At 44.3% G+C, this 12,411-nt stretch overlaps 1 protein-coding gene across 3 annotated transcripts in view; it reads right to left on the bottom strand.

Annotated features, from left to right (window-relative positions):
- RBMS3 (RNA binding motif single stranded interacting protein 3) overlaps nucleotides 1-12,411 on the bottom strand; it is a 1,376,050-nt gene that overhangs the window by 300,326 nt on the left and 1,063,313 nt on the right. The window lies entirely within an intron of this gene.

Genomic DNA, 12,411 nt, shown 5'->3' on the forward strand with positions numbered 1-12,411 from the left:
CAGGACCAAAATGACGAAAATCCAACATACACAACTCAATATATGACTTTTTTAATATTTTGGAAATTCTGTCCATATGAAACAATGGATGCGATGATTTAACACAAAGTACGGGAGATGCATCAAAATCCGCAAAGCCAAACAGCCACAGAGAAGGGAAGCGTTGGAAAACACAATAATGCGCTGGTACTAGAGTCCTTGGGGAGGCACTGTGTCAGTTTTGCTGCAAGCAGGAGACGTGTTGCGTCGAATCCGGACTGCAGGTGGAAGCGAGGTGTCGATTCCAAGATGTTTCTGGTGTGCGGGTGATGGTTCAGAAGACTTGCCGCACAGGTGTAATGCATGGAAATCTACAGCGTCGATTCTGTTTACTCACACAGCAAGGCCTGCGATGGAGTCAGGGCAGTGCTTAATTTGAGCAGGTGCTTTCAGGTGCTCAGCACCTGCACTTCTTTCACAGGGCTGGAGCTACAATTTCTGACCCTGCAGATGGTGGACTGAATGTTAATTGTTCAAATTTAAAATAAAAAGAATAACATACATTGCATGGTGACTGGCTGGTAAATGTTCATAGACAGGCCAGCATACATAGTCCAGGCAGGCATGATTGTGTATCACCATGTTAGTGATGATGTCATCACACTGATCACAAATCCAAGAAGTAATCGACAAACAATGGCTTGCATTCTATTCCCCATGTCTGCTGCACCTTGCCACTGCCTGAGCCTAAGCCTCCCAATGGATAATTGTAGTTGGGGGCTGGCTCATGACAGAGTTGGGACGAGGAAGCTGCAAGAGCACATTTGCAACTTGATAGTGAGGGCTCTTGAGGAAGAATAAATGAAAGTAAGTGTGGACTTTCCACTTGCTGGGTAGCCAGAGTAGCATATCCTGCAGCCCTGCATTGCTGCTATCCTCAACGTGCTCGATGATGCTGTGGATCAACACAACTTTTGTGCGCCATGGCGTCACCTGTAGAATCTGTGCGCTGCACCGCAGCATGGTAATTGCTGAGTGTTCATGAGTCCAGTTGGCACCACAGGCATATTTACCGGCATTGGCAGCATTACGGCTGGGGACAATGCCTGTGCTGTAGAAGGCAGGATCACAGCAAGCTGAGCAGTGGATGCCGATGCCGTCGCCATCCCTGGACCTACTAATTACAGGCAGCACTAGCAGTGACATCACCTGCTGTGCTCGAGCAGCCGTCTGTTCCGCAATAACCCCAGTCATACCGCACTGATTAATAAATACAAAAAAAGCATTTTCATTTGGTGTACAATTTGTTTGTAGGTAAGAAAGTATAAAACGCCATCTTCCACTACTTTAGGAATGACAACAGGAAAACGCAGAGTTCAAAATAGCAGGGACAAGTACAGGCTGACGACAGGGGTCACAGGCAGCAGCAGTGTTATAGATGAGAGAGAGAGCTGGAGTAAAGAGTAGAAAGAAATAACAGGAGAGGAGAGAGAGATAAGACGGAGCTTAGTTGCAGAAAAGGAGAGCAAATCAGATACAAAGAGAAAGCAGCCATGATGTGAAGAAGAGAGCATTAAGAAGAGAGAAGATACAGATTTTTAGCAAGTGTTTTAAAGTCACGCCCCTAATTGCACTGGCCACACACCTTTGAGAGACTCCCCAGTTTTTTCATCCCACTTAAAGCCCTGCATAGGTGCGCTGCAGATTTCCTTGTAAGAGTAACCGTGCCGCCATGCCAGTGGAATAAAGGATGAAATTAACTTCTCTAGTTAAAGCCATGTTCAGGCAGAGTGCACAAAGAGAAAGCCCGCACTAACAGCGCCGTGTTCCCTTCCAGTGTTTAGCCAGGCAGTGTTATCGGTTCTGCCTGGCTGCGAGGGAAGGGAGTTTCCCATTAAAAATAAATCTCTTCTGGGACAATCTACAACTCCCAGCGCGAGGCGCGGTGCCGAAAAATGTCGCTGGACAACTTACACAATTACAAAACCACAGCGTGGCAGCCAGGGCCTCGTTAGGATTTGTAATCAACATTAAAACCATCCAATTCCTGCACCCGGAAGGACGGGGGCAAGGAGGGAATCCAGTGGGGGGAGGGGCAGGGAAACATGCCTACTCCATGTCAAACGGGGGCGTGCCTTTCATGAGGCCCCAGCTTTGCTGGCAAACGGAGGCAGTGTGTTGATCTGGGGGGGGGGGGGGGGTTATTTTATTTTATGTATTTATTTTATGCAGGCCACAAGTCCTAAAAAAAGAAGTGGGGGGACGCGGTCACCGGAAGTGACGTCTCGGGGGTATTCATATGCTTTTACATGAGTCTGCAAGCTGCCGCACCCCACACCACGCCTGAGGCCTGGTGCGAAGGTGAAACGCAGGGCAGATCAGCTGAAAACCTGTCACAAACAATTACAGAAAAACTGATTACCACTGTTTGGAAGAGGCTGTCGGTTTGTTTCCCGATACAAAGCCTCTCCTGTAATTATGCATCAGCGGATTTCGCGGCGCTCTATTTACCAGGCTGTCGAGCTGCCAGAGAGGCCAAAGAGTGAAGTCCAGCTTTTGTGCAGGGGAGACGGCGTCCACCTGGTAAAATAAGTGGGGGGACGCCGTCCACGCACGTGGTACCCCGACTCGAGCCCTGATTTTATGCGTTTTTATATAGCGCAGACTTTACCCGAAAGTGTCGGAGCGCTACACAACAGTAGTGAAACATGAGGAAAAATTACAAGTGAGCATGTTACAAAAGCAAACGTTACGTTACATGAGGCAATAGTGACAATTGTGGATGTATCAAGAGCAAACAAAATACAAAAGGTAGCAAACGATACGTTACAAGAGGAAACAAGCATTGAAAATGCAATAGGGCTTGCCTTTGGTTAAGTTAAAGCCATTTGCTTTGCTAATGGTATTGTATAGCAAAGCAAATGGCTTTAACTTAATAAAAGGCGAGACCTGTTGCATTTTCAATGCTTGTTTGTGTATGGGTTAAATTACCGTCCCTTCCAACTATCCTGGAATCTTCCTGTCAGGAGGATTTCATGAAAAAGGAGGCGAAGCTAGCTAGACCACCAGGTGATATTTGTTTTTATTATTACAGCAGATAAATTATCTAGTCCAGCTGCCCCTGTAAGTTTTAACATTTCAATTGTTTTCTTAATTGTTGATACAGAAAACCTCTCCTTTGTTTCTTCATTGACAATAAATGTTATCGGGCCCTGGGTTACTATGGTATCTTTGTTATAGGTCTCTTCCAGGATCTTCAAATCCGCAAAGTTCTTTACCTGTGTCTGATTTTCTCTGCACTCTGGGTCTTAAATGCCCTGTAAAAACACTACATTATCCAGTGCACAATTTCAGCGTTGTACCTATCTAATGCAGTTGCTCACTGCTACACCCGATTTTAAAGCTGTATCTTATCTCCTGAAGGGGTGACCATAATGGGCAAGATTATTTTATGGCTTAGGCAGCGCCATTGTGTCTCCACTCATCGTCACACTTAGCCCGTACATATCTGTCCTGTTATTTCAATAAATTATCTTGATTCTGTACCTGGACTGGCCTCGACGTTACACATATTCTGGGCTCTTTACCTGCCTTTCACGTAACTAAAATCACAGTGAAGCACTTTGTTAAAGCACTGTACTTATGGCATATGAAAAACCCATCGAAATAGAACCTTCCTCACACCCGCACTTATTTGCCTCGACCCCGAAACCAGTCCCCAACCCTAAACTTACCGCTGGTGTCTGTTTCCCTCAGCCACGAGCGGGGTCTGCCTTGTTGCTCAGAGATCCGGAGCCCCAGGACCGGTTCATCCACCTCCAGGTGTGCGCATCAGCACCGGGGCAAGGCCGCCAGTCCCTCCACCCGAGACCGTCAGCGGTTTCAGGGGAGACTAATACAGGCAAGGGAAGAAATCCTGTCCATGGTTTGGTAGTGAAATAAAGCCACAATTGCGGTTGAGGAGACCCCTCACGCACCGGAAATTCAGCAGAAAAATCTGCAGTACAGATATTTACAGCGGACATTTTGAGTCGGTGAAAGTCTAATGGAATATATCTGGGGTAAAGTCTGCGGAATGTGGGAAACCCTATAGAAATTTCTGCACAGACATTCCTAATAATAGTCCCCTTTCCATAGGTGAAAACCCATGGTGTCCAAATACCGAACCTGTTACGTAGGTACCGTTTTGTATGGTAATTACCGGTGGGAATTGCCAGCACACTCGAATGCACAACATTTTATGGTGGACTACGTTTTCTCACGAAACCTTTAATCTTATCGTCTCTCAGGACCCTGAATCCCTGGAAGATAGGGATGGAAAATTCTGCAGGCGGTAGGTATCCCTAATACACAACACAACCTCCGTGCTGAGATGTTTTTTTCTATTTCTTTACTTTTGGTATAATCGCGACCTCCCGCTTTACTTTTAACATTAAAAATCACTTGCAGCAGGGCTGTTTCAGTGCTGCAGTTTTGAATGAAGCCGGACTGGAAATTGTCAAGAAATCATTGTCCTTGATATGACGAGAGAGTTGTTTCGCTACATATCTTTCACAAGAAAAAGTAGGTTAGTGATGGGGCGGAAGTTGTTGAGGTCGTTCGCATCAGCAGTTTGGTTTTTTAAGCAGAGGGGTGACCTGCCCAGTTTTGAAGGAAACAGGAAGGGAGCCTTGACAGAGGGAGAGGTTCACCAAAGTGGTCCAATAGGATAGAGAATGGGTATAGAAGTCAATGGCAATGGCACTAGTGATGGGGTCAAGAGAATAGTTGGAGGGCTTTGTTTTGAGGATGCATTTGAGGAGGGCATCTTCGGAGATGGGGGTCAAAGTTCTGCCAAATGACTAAGGATTTGCGCTCCTCTGGAGGGGTAGGATGACTGACCTGATCCACAAGTGATTTCACTTTTTTGTCAAAGAATATAGCGAATTCCACTACTTTCTTTGTAGAATCCTCCAACTTGGAGGTTGTGGGAGAGCAGTTTGCATTCTTGATGAGATCGAATATTTTTTGGGTCTATTTTTGGCTGAGTCGAGGAGGGTTCTGAAGTGTGTCGCTTTTCCAAGGAAGATGTGCTTGTGGTACTCGGATCTTGCTGAACGAAGCGTGGCCAAATTATCAGCGATGAGTCAGTCCAGTGCCTCTAAGAATGCTCAGGGGCAGATTCCAGCAGTACAGACTCAACACTCTTTCCTTCGATAAAATGCACACCATTGAGTTGCCTATCAATTATTCGAACTGTAGATCGGTTGACGTCAGCAGATGGAATGTTCTTAACAGTTCAATGATGTTAGCATGCACGCCTTTCAATAAATCAAGGGGACCCCTGAAAATTGCTATAGGAGGAGATGCAGGGGAAAGGAACAAAGTAATAAGGCAGCAAAAATCTCCACCTGTATTTAATCAATCAGTGCTTAAACAGTCACTTGGAATATACATCTCCCTCCCAAGAGAAAGTAGATCAATAGACCAACATGGGATGTAGGTACATGAATACATTTTAATCAGCATTCATAGATGAACAATTTATAAGTTTCAATACATGTGATACCAAAGAAAACACAATGAAAAATACATAATAAACCCCCACGGAAAGTAGTCATTCACACAATCATTCCTACTCCTACTCATTCAGTCACATAGTGGGGGTTTATTATGCATTTTTCATTGTGTTTTCCTTGTTATCACATCTATTGAAACTTATAAATCTATTGATCTACTTTCTCTCGGGGGGGAGGTGTATATTCCAAGTGACTGTTTAAGCACTGATTGATTAAATACAGGTGGAGATTTTTGTTGCCTTATTAGCATTCACGCCTTTAACACACATGCCTTTACCAGGCATGTTATACAACAAGTGGACGTTGCACTACATTTTCGTGGTATCATCTATATATATGCAGAGTATATATCATGCAACTATAACTTACACCCTTGCCATGTACTGCTAATTCTCCCCTAAATATATTACTTTAACCTTTGTTTTACAGTGAATATATATAAATATATTCACTGTAAAAACACTGTGAATATATATATATATATATATATATATATATATATATATATATATATATATATATATATATATATATATATATATATATATATATATATATATATATATATATATATATATATATATATATATATATATATATATATATATATATATTCACTGTAAAAACATAGGTTAAAGTAATATTATATTATGTATATATATATTTATTTTACAGTATATAAATAAATATATATATATATATATATATATATATATATATATATATATATATATATATATATATATTACCTACTGGCGGTCGCCAGTAGGTATATATAGTTAGGATTTTTTCCCTATGGGATTTCTGAAAATTCTATGTCTAATAACTTTGGCGTTTGTGGACGGAATCGGCTGAAATTTTCAGGAAAATGGCACATTTTGTTTCTGAGCAGCTCCTGGAAATTTGGGGGGGGGTTCGTCAAGGGGGGGCCGAGAAAAAAGGGGGGTCCCAAAACGCGTTTTTCCCATGTTAATTTCCATAGGGCGGTTGGACTCACTTTTAGCCCGAACGGCTGAATGGATTTCCACGAAACTTGGCAAAATTGTAGGGACTGTTAGCCCGATGTGCCTTTGCTAGGTCTCAATATATGTGCTTTAGTGGATTTTGAGAAATTAACGTTTAAATCAAGATATATATCTGTAACAGCGCTCCGGGCAGCGATCCGGTTAGCGAACTTTTCGCGTATCGGAACTTTGCGAAGCGAAGCTGATTGGCTCTCCGGTGTCTGTCAACATTCTAAACAGTCCGGAGCGGCCGCCATCTTGTCTCTCGGTAGGATCGAGAGACAAGAGGAGACCAAAACAAAGGAGGAAATGAAGGAAAGGGGGCAAGGTAGACCCCTTCTGACCCCCTAGGATTGATGAGGGGGATATTACAGAGCCACGCGGGCCCCCCAAAAAAAAAAAAAAAAATCCGAATTTTTTCGCCGTAGAGACGCGTCTTGGTAAGCGAACCGGGCAGCTAACCGGGAAGCTAACCGGCAGTGTAACGGGAGTCTGAGGAGTAGCTGATTGGCTGTCAACATTGTAAACAGTCCGGAGCGGCCGCCATCTTTTCTCTCGGTAGGATCGAGAGACAAGAGGAGACCAAAACAAAGGGGGAAATGAAGGAAAGAGGGCAAGGTAGACCCCTTCTGACCCCATAGGATTGATGAGGGGGATATTATAAAGCCACGCGGGGCCAAAAAAAAATTAAAAAAAAATCCGATTTTTTTGCCGTAGAGACGCGTCTTGGTACGCGAACCGGGCAGCTAACCGGACAGCTAACCGGGAAGCTAACCGGCAGTGTAACGGGAGTCTGAGGAGTAGCTGATTGGCTGTCAACATTGTAAACAGTCCGGAGCGGCCGCCATCTTGTCTCTCGGTAGGATCGAGAGACAAGAGGTGGAAAAAAAAAGGTGTAAATGAATGAAAGGGGTAAGGCAGACCCCTCCTGAACCCCTAGGATTGATGAGGGGGCTATTAAAGTTCCCTGCGGGGCAAAAGAAAAAAAAAATTGCGAATTTTCGCGGTAAAAGTGCTTCCTGGTACGTTAACCGGGCAGCTAACCGGCAGCGTAACGGGAGTCCGACATATTGTGTTTTTTGAACGTTTGTGATATGTGCACGTGTGGATTTTGTCTAATTAAGGTTAAAAAAAAATATATATATCTTTAAGCGTGTTCTGGCGCGCTTACGTTTTGGGTTTGGTTTGCGCTGCAGAGACGATACGTCACGGTTATGCGATGCATCATGAGGCGTCTCACGGGCTACGTGATACGTCACTTAATAAAGAATATATTTTACAGCTATAGATATTAGCTTTTAAAAAACCAATGAAATTCACAGAAAAAACCATAGGTTATAGACCATATATAGTTAGGAATTTGCATTTACAAAACCTGGAAAATTCACTGAAAAAACCATAGGTTATAGACCATATATAGTTAGGGATTAGCATTTAAAAAACCTTATTTTATTTGCACAAAACCATTGAAATTCCATATATAGTTAGTTGCACTAACTATATATCGCGGACCCGCAATCCACTGCTAATGATGTCACATATTACATCATTCATGACATGGTCAGTGACATCACTGATGACATCACTGATGACATCTCAAATGACATCACTGATGACATCACTGATGACATCTCAAATGACATCACTGATGACATCACTGACATCTCATTTGACATTACTGATTACATCACTGATGATATCATTTATGTGATAATACATCTTCAGACTCTAATATAACCTTAGGTACACTCAGTGTAAACAGGCACTCACAGACTGTCACACATCCATGGAGTTACTCACACACCTAGTCAGTCATGCAAAGAATCAATCACATCTCCATTTCCTCAACTATACAGTTATACACACCTTACTTATTCAAACATATAGTAAAACATATTTACTCTCTTATACAATCCTTGATACAAGTTCACAATGATTCATACAGCCACTCACACATTCACTGGCTCTTATGTTCAGTTATTTATATATGTCAACTCTCACATGGAGTGTGTTTTACATGTGTACTTACTTTGACATGTAGCACTGAGATATCCATTCACTCACCAATATACTCATGCACACAGTCAACTGTCCATACAGCTGTTTCTACATGCACTTTTGAACCCATACACCTAGGGAATCAACTGCTCACACATCTATGCACAGAGTTATACACCTCCCAGCCACCCACACACATACTCAGTCTCCCATACAAATACTTGGGCAACCATTCAATAACCCATATAGTTACTGATATAGCTACTGATTTAAACATGCAGCAGTTTACAGAACAACATAAATAATGATTGCCAAATTAAGACACATTAATCACTAACCCATACACTCAGTGAGACACATTTAATCATTCTCTCATACAGTCAGTCATGCACCTACTAAATCCTTCATCCAGACACTTATACATCCACTCATTCTTCAATATGTAAGACATATTTTAACTTTACAGAAACATACAGTCACTGGGTGTTGTCATCAGTGATGTCATCAGTGATGTCATTTGAGATGTCATCAGTGATGTCATCAGTGATGTCACTGACCATGTCATGAATGATGTAATATGTGACATCATTAGCAGTGGATTGCGGGTCCGCGATATATAGTTAGTGCAACTAACTATATATGGAATTTCAATGGTTTTGTGCAAATAAAATAAGGTTTTTTAAATGCTAATCCCTAACTATATATGGTCTATAACCTATGGCTTTTTCAGTGAATATATATATATATATATATATATATATATATATATATATATTTATTCACTGCAAAATAAATATATTTACACACACACACATATATATACATGCACATTGTGCATTGGCAGCTGCCACTGTGTAGTAGTTAGTTGTAAGTCAGAATTTCCATACTAAGGGCATTTTTTGTTTTGCCGATACCGTTTACCCTGTTTGACTAATCTTTATGGACTGAGACTGGTCCTGTGGGACCGAGCCCTCTGATTGGCTGGACTTATCATGAAGAACAATGCTGTGGCTGTCATTACAGTACAAGTCACAGAGTACAGTAAAATAAATTTTTAAAAAATTACATAAAGGGGCAGAGATGGATACCCTGATCCCCCTCCCACCTACCCCCAATGCCTTTATAATTTATTTTGGGATGTGAAGTGTAGAGGCTGCACATTCCATCCAAAGCTCTAAATACCAGCCATCTCCCAATTACCCCACCCCCACCAATTGGCTCTTATGATGGGCTGGGGTTTCCATCCCATGGTCAAAGACTGCATAAAATAAACACAAAGAAATTAAAAACTGAGTTATGTTTGAGTCTCAAACATATAAAGCCACTGGAATTTGCCTGTTATGCTTAAGAACGTACACAACATAACTCACAGTCATCCTGCTTGTTGTTCCCCATTTAGGTCTTTTGTTCGTGGCAAGCTCGTGCAAGAAAATCTTACAGCAGACCACCTCCCGGAGAGATTTCTCAACACGGCCGGTCACGGATGGTCTCTGCCGCTCGCATTGAGAAACCTTCTGTTCGCGTTGAGGAAGCTGCTGCTCAAGTAGAACATCAACTCGAGCAGCAGAAAGAAGCAACACCCTCTTGCACTTCGCTTGGTGATGTTCGTGCTGATTTTACAGTGAGGGACAAACAACCAGCGCTACAAATCAGCACAAATGGTGCTATGTAACATACTCTGCCACGTCTGAAACTCAGCGTAGCACAGCACAGTTTTTGGGTCACTTTGTGGAGTTCGGCAAAGCAGAACTCCACAAACTCTGCCCAAGCTTAGTTTTTAACTGTGTTTTTTTCATTGAATGTATAACTATGTATAGCCATTGTGTGCTTTATTCTTGTTGAGACTGATGAACAAGATCATCTGCACAGAACATGGAGAGAACTTTATACCTTTTCATAGTAATCAAGAGATTAATGAATCTTCTAAGGTAACTGCTAATTAATACATTTGTATGTTGTATAAATATAGTCCAAACTCGTCAAAACGCCTACCCACAGAGCGGGCCACATCCTCAATCCCATCTTTGCGGGAGGAACAAACATCAGCTTCCGCCACCCCACCCAGCCCCACTGGACTGACCACCATTGCATCCACTCCACCTTCAACACCACCACCGCACCCAAACCCGCCCTACACCTGCCACAAAGGAACTGGAGTAAGGTCACAGAGGAACTCCTAAACACCAACCTCCTCCAATACCCCACCAGCACCACAACTGACATTAACTCCGGAGCCAAGAAATTCCACCGCTGGATCGCCTGCTAAGCCGACAAGCTCGCACCCCTCTGCCACCCCACCAAACAACGCCCGCCGAAAGCCGCCTGGTTCACCACGGAACTTCAAGAAGCCAGACGCTCCTGAAAACGCCTAGAGAAACCCTTGCAAAACCTAAAAACTACAGAAGCACAAATTGACCACAAGAGCACCCTGAAGGAATACCACCAGCGCATAAGAGACACCAAATGGACCTTCATAAGAGACAAAGTTCACACCAACACGACCAACACCAAGGAACTGTTCAACGTCATTCAGCAGCTAGCAAAACCCACCTTGAAGCCACAGACATCACACCTTCCCAGGAACGCTGCGACAAGCTCAGCTCCTACTTCCATCTGAAGATCAAGGCCCTCTACGGCAACTTCAGCGAACCAATGACGAGCCCCACCCCCTACCCACTGCCGCGATAAGCTGACCATCATGTCCTGGAAACCAGCGACCATCGAATGCATCACCACTACCATGAAGAAAACCCACTCTGGAGCTCCTACGGACCTCCGCCCACAGCACATCTTCCACAGGGCCACCACATTCATCGCACCCGAACTAGGACGCACCATCAACGCCTCCCTCCGATCCGGCGTCTGCACAGACGACTGGAAACCAGAGGAAGTAAAACCCCTCCTCAAGAAACCATCAGCCGACCCAACGGACCTAAAAAAAACTACCAGCCCATCTCTCTCCTCCCCTTTGCAGCCAAAGTCACAGAGAGTCTCGTAAACACCCAGTTGACCACCTTCGTAGAAGAGAACTACATCCTGGATGCCTCCCAGTCGGGATTCCGCAGCAACCACAGCACCGAGACCGTCCTCCTTGCCGCCAACGACGACATCCGCTTGCTACTCGGCCAGGTTCACACCGCGGCCCTCATCCTTCTAGACCTCTCCGCAGCCTTCGACACTGTTTAACATCGCACTCTCGCAGCCAGACTGCACAACAGTGGAATTCAAGGAGCCATCCTCGACTGGATCCAATCCTTCCTCTCCGGCAGAACCCAGAGGATCCGACTCCCTCCCTTCCTCTTCGAACCCACGGAAATCAACTGAGGAGTACCCCAGGGATCTTCACTCAGCCCCAGGCTCTTCAACATCTATATGGCCCCCCTCGCCACCATCGTCAGACAGCACGGGCTCAGCATCATATCCTACGCCGACGACACCCAGCTCGTCCTCTCGCTCACAAAGAATCCAGAAGACACCAGACTCTGTTTCCAGGAAGGCATGAGGAATGTGGCACCCTGGATGAAGGACAGCTGCCTGAAGCTCAACTCAGAGAAGACCGAGGTCCTCATCCTCGGTGCCTGCACCTCCTTTCCTGGGACAACACTGCAGAAGGACCGTCACCCATGCACTCATCACCAGCAGACTAGACTGCGGCAACGCCCTCTACGCCAAAATCAACAAAACTCTCCTACGTAGACTCCAGACCATCCGTCGCAGCCAGACTCTTCCGCGGGACACCCTGCCATGAGCACAGGACCCAACACCTATGAGGCATCCACTGGGTCCCCGTCGAGAAGAGGGTCACCTTAAAACTCCTCACCAACACCTACAAATCCCTCCACCTCAACGAGAGAGTATCCTTCCATGTACCC

This window comes from Lissotriton vulgaris, chromosome 10 (assembly GCF_964263255.1).
Source record: "Lissotriton vulgaris chromosome 10, aLisVul1.2, whole genome shotgun sequence".
Taxonomy (NCBI): domain Eukaryota; kingdom Metazoa; phylum Chordata; class Amphibia; order Caudata; family Salamandridae; genus Lissotriton; species Lissotriton vulgaris.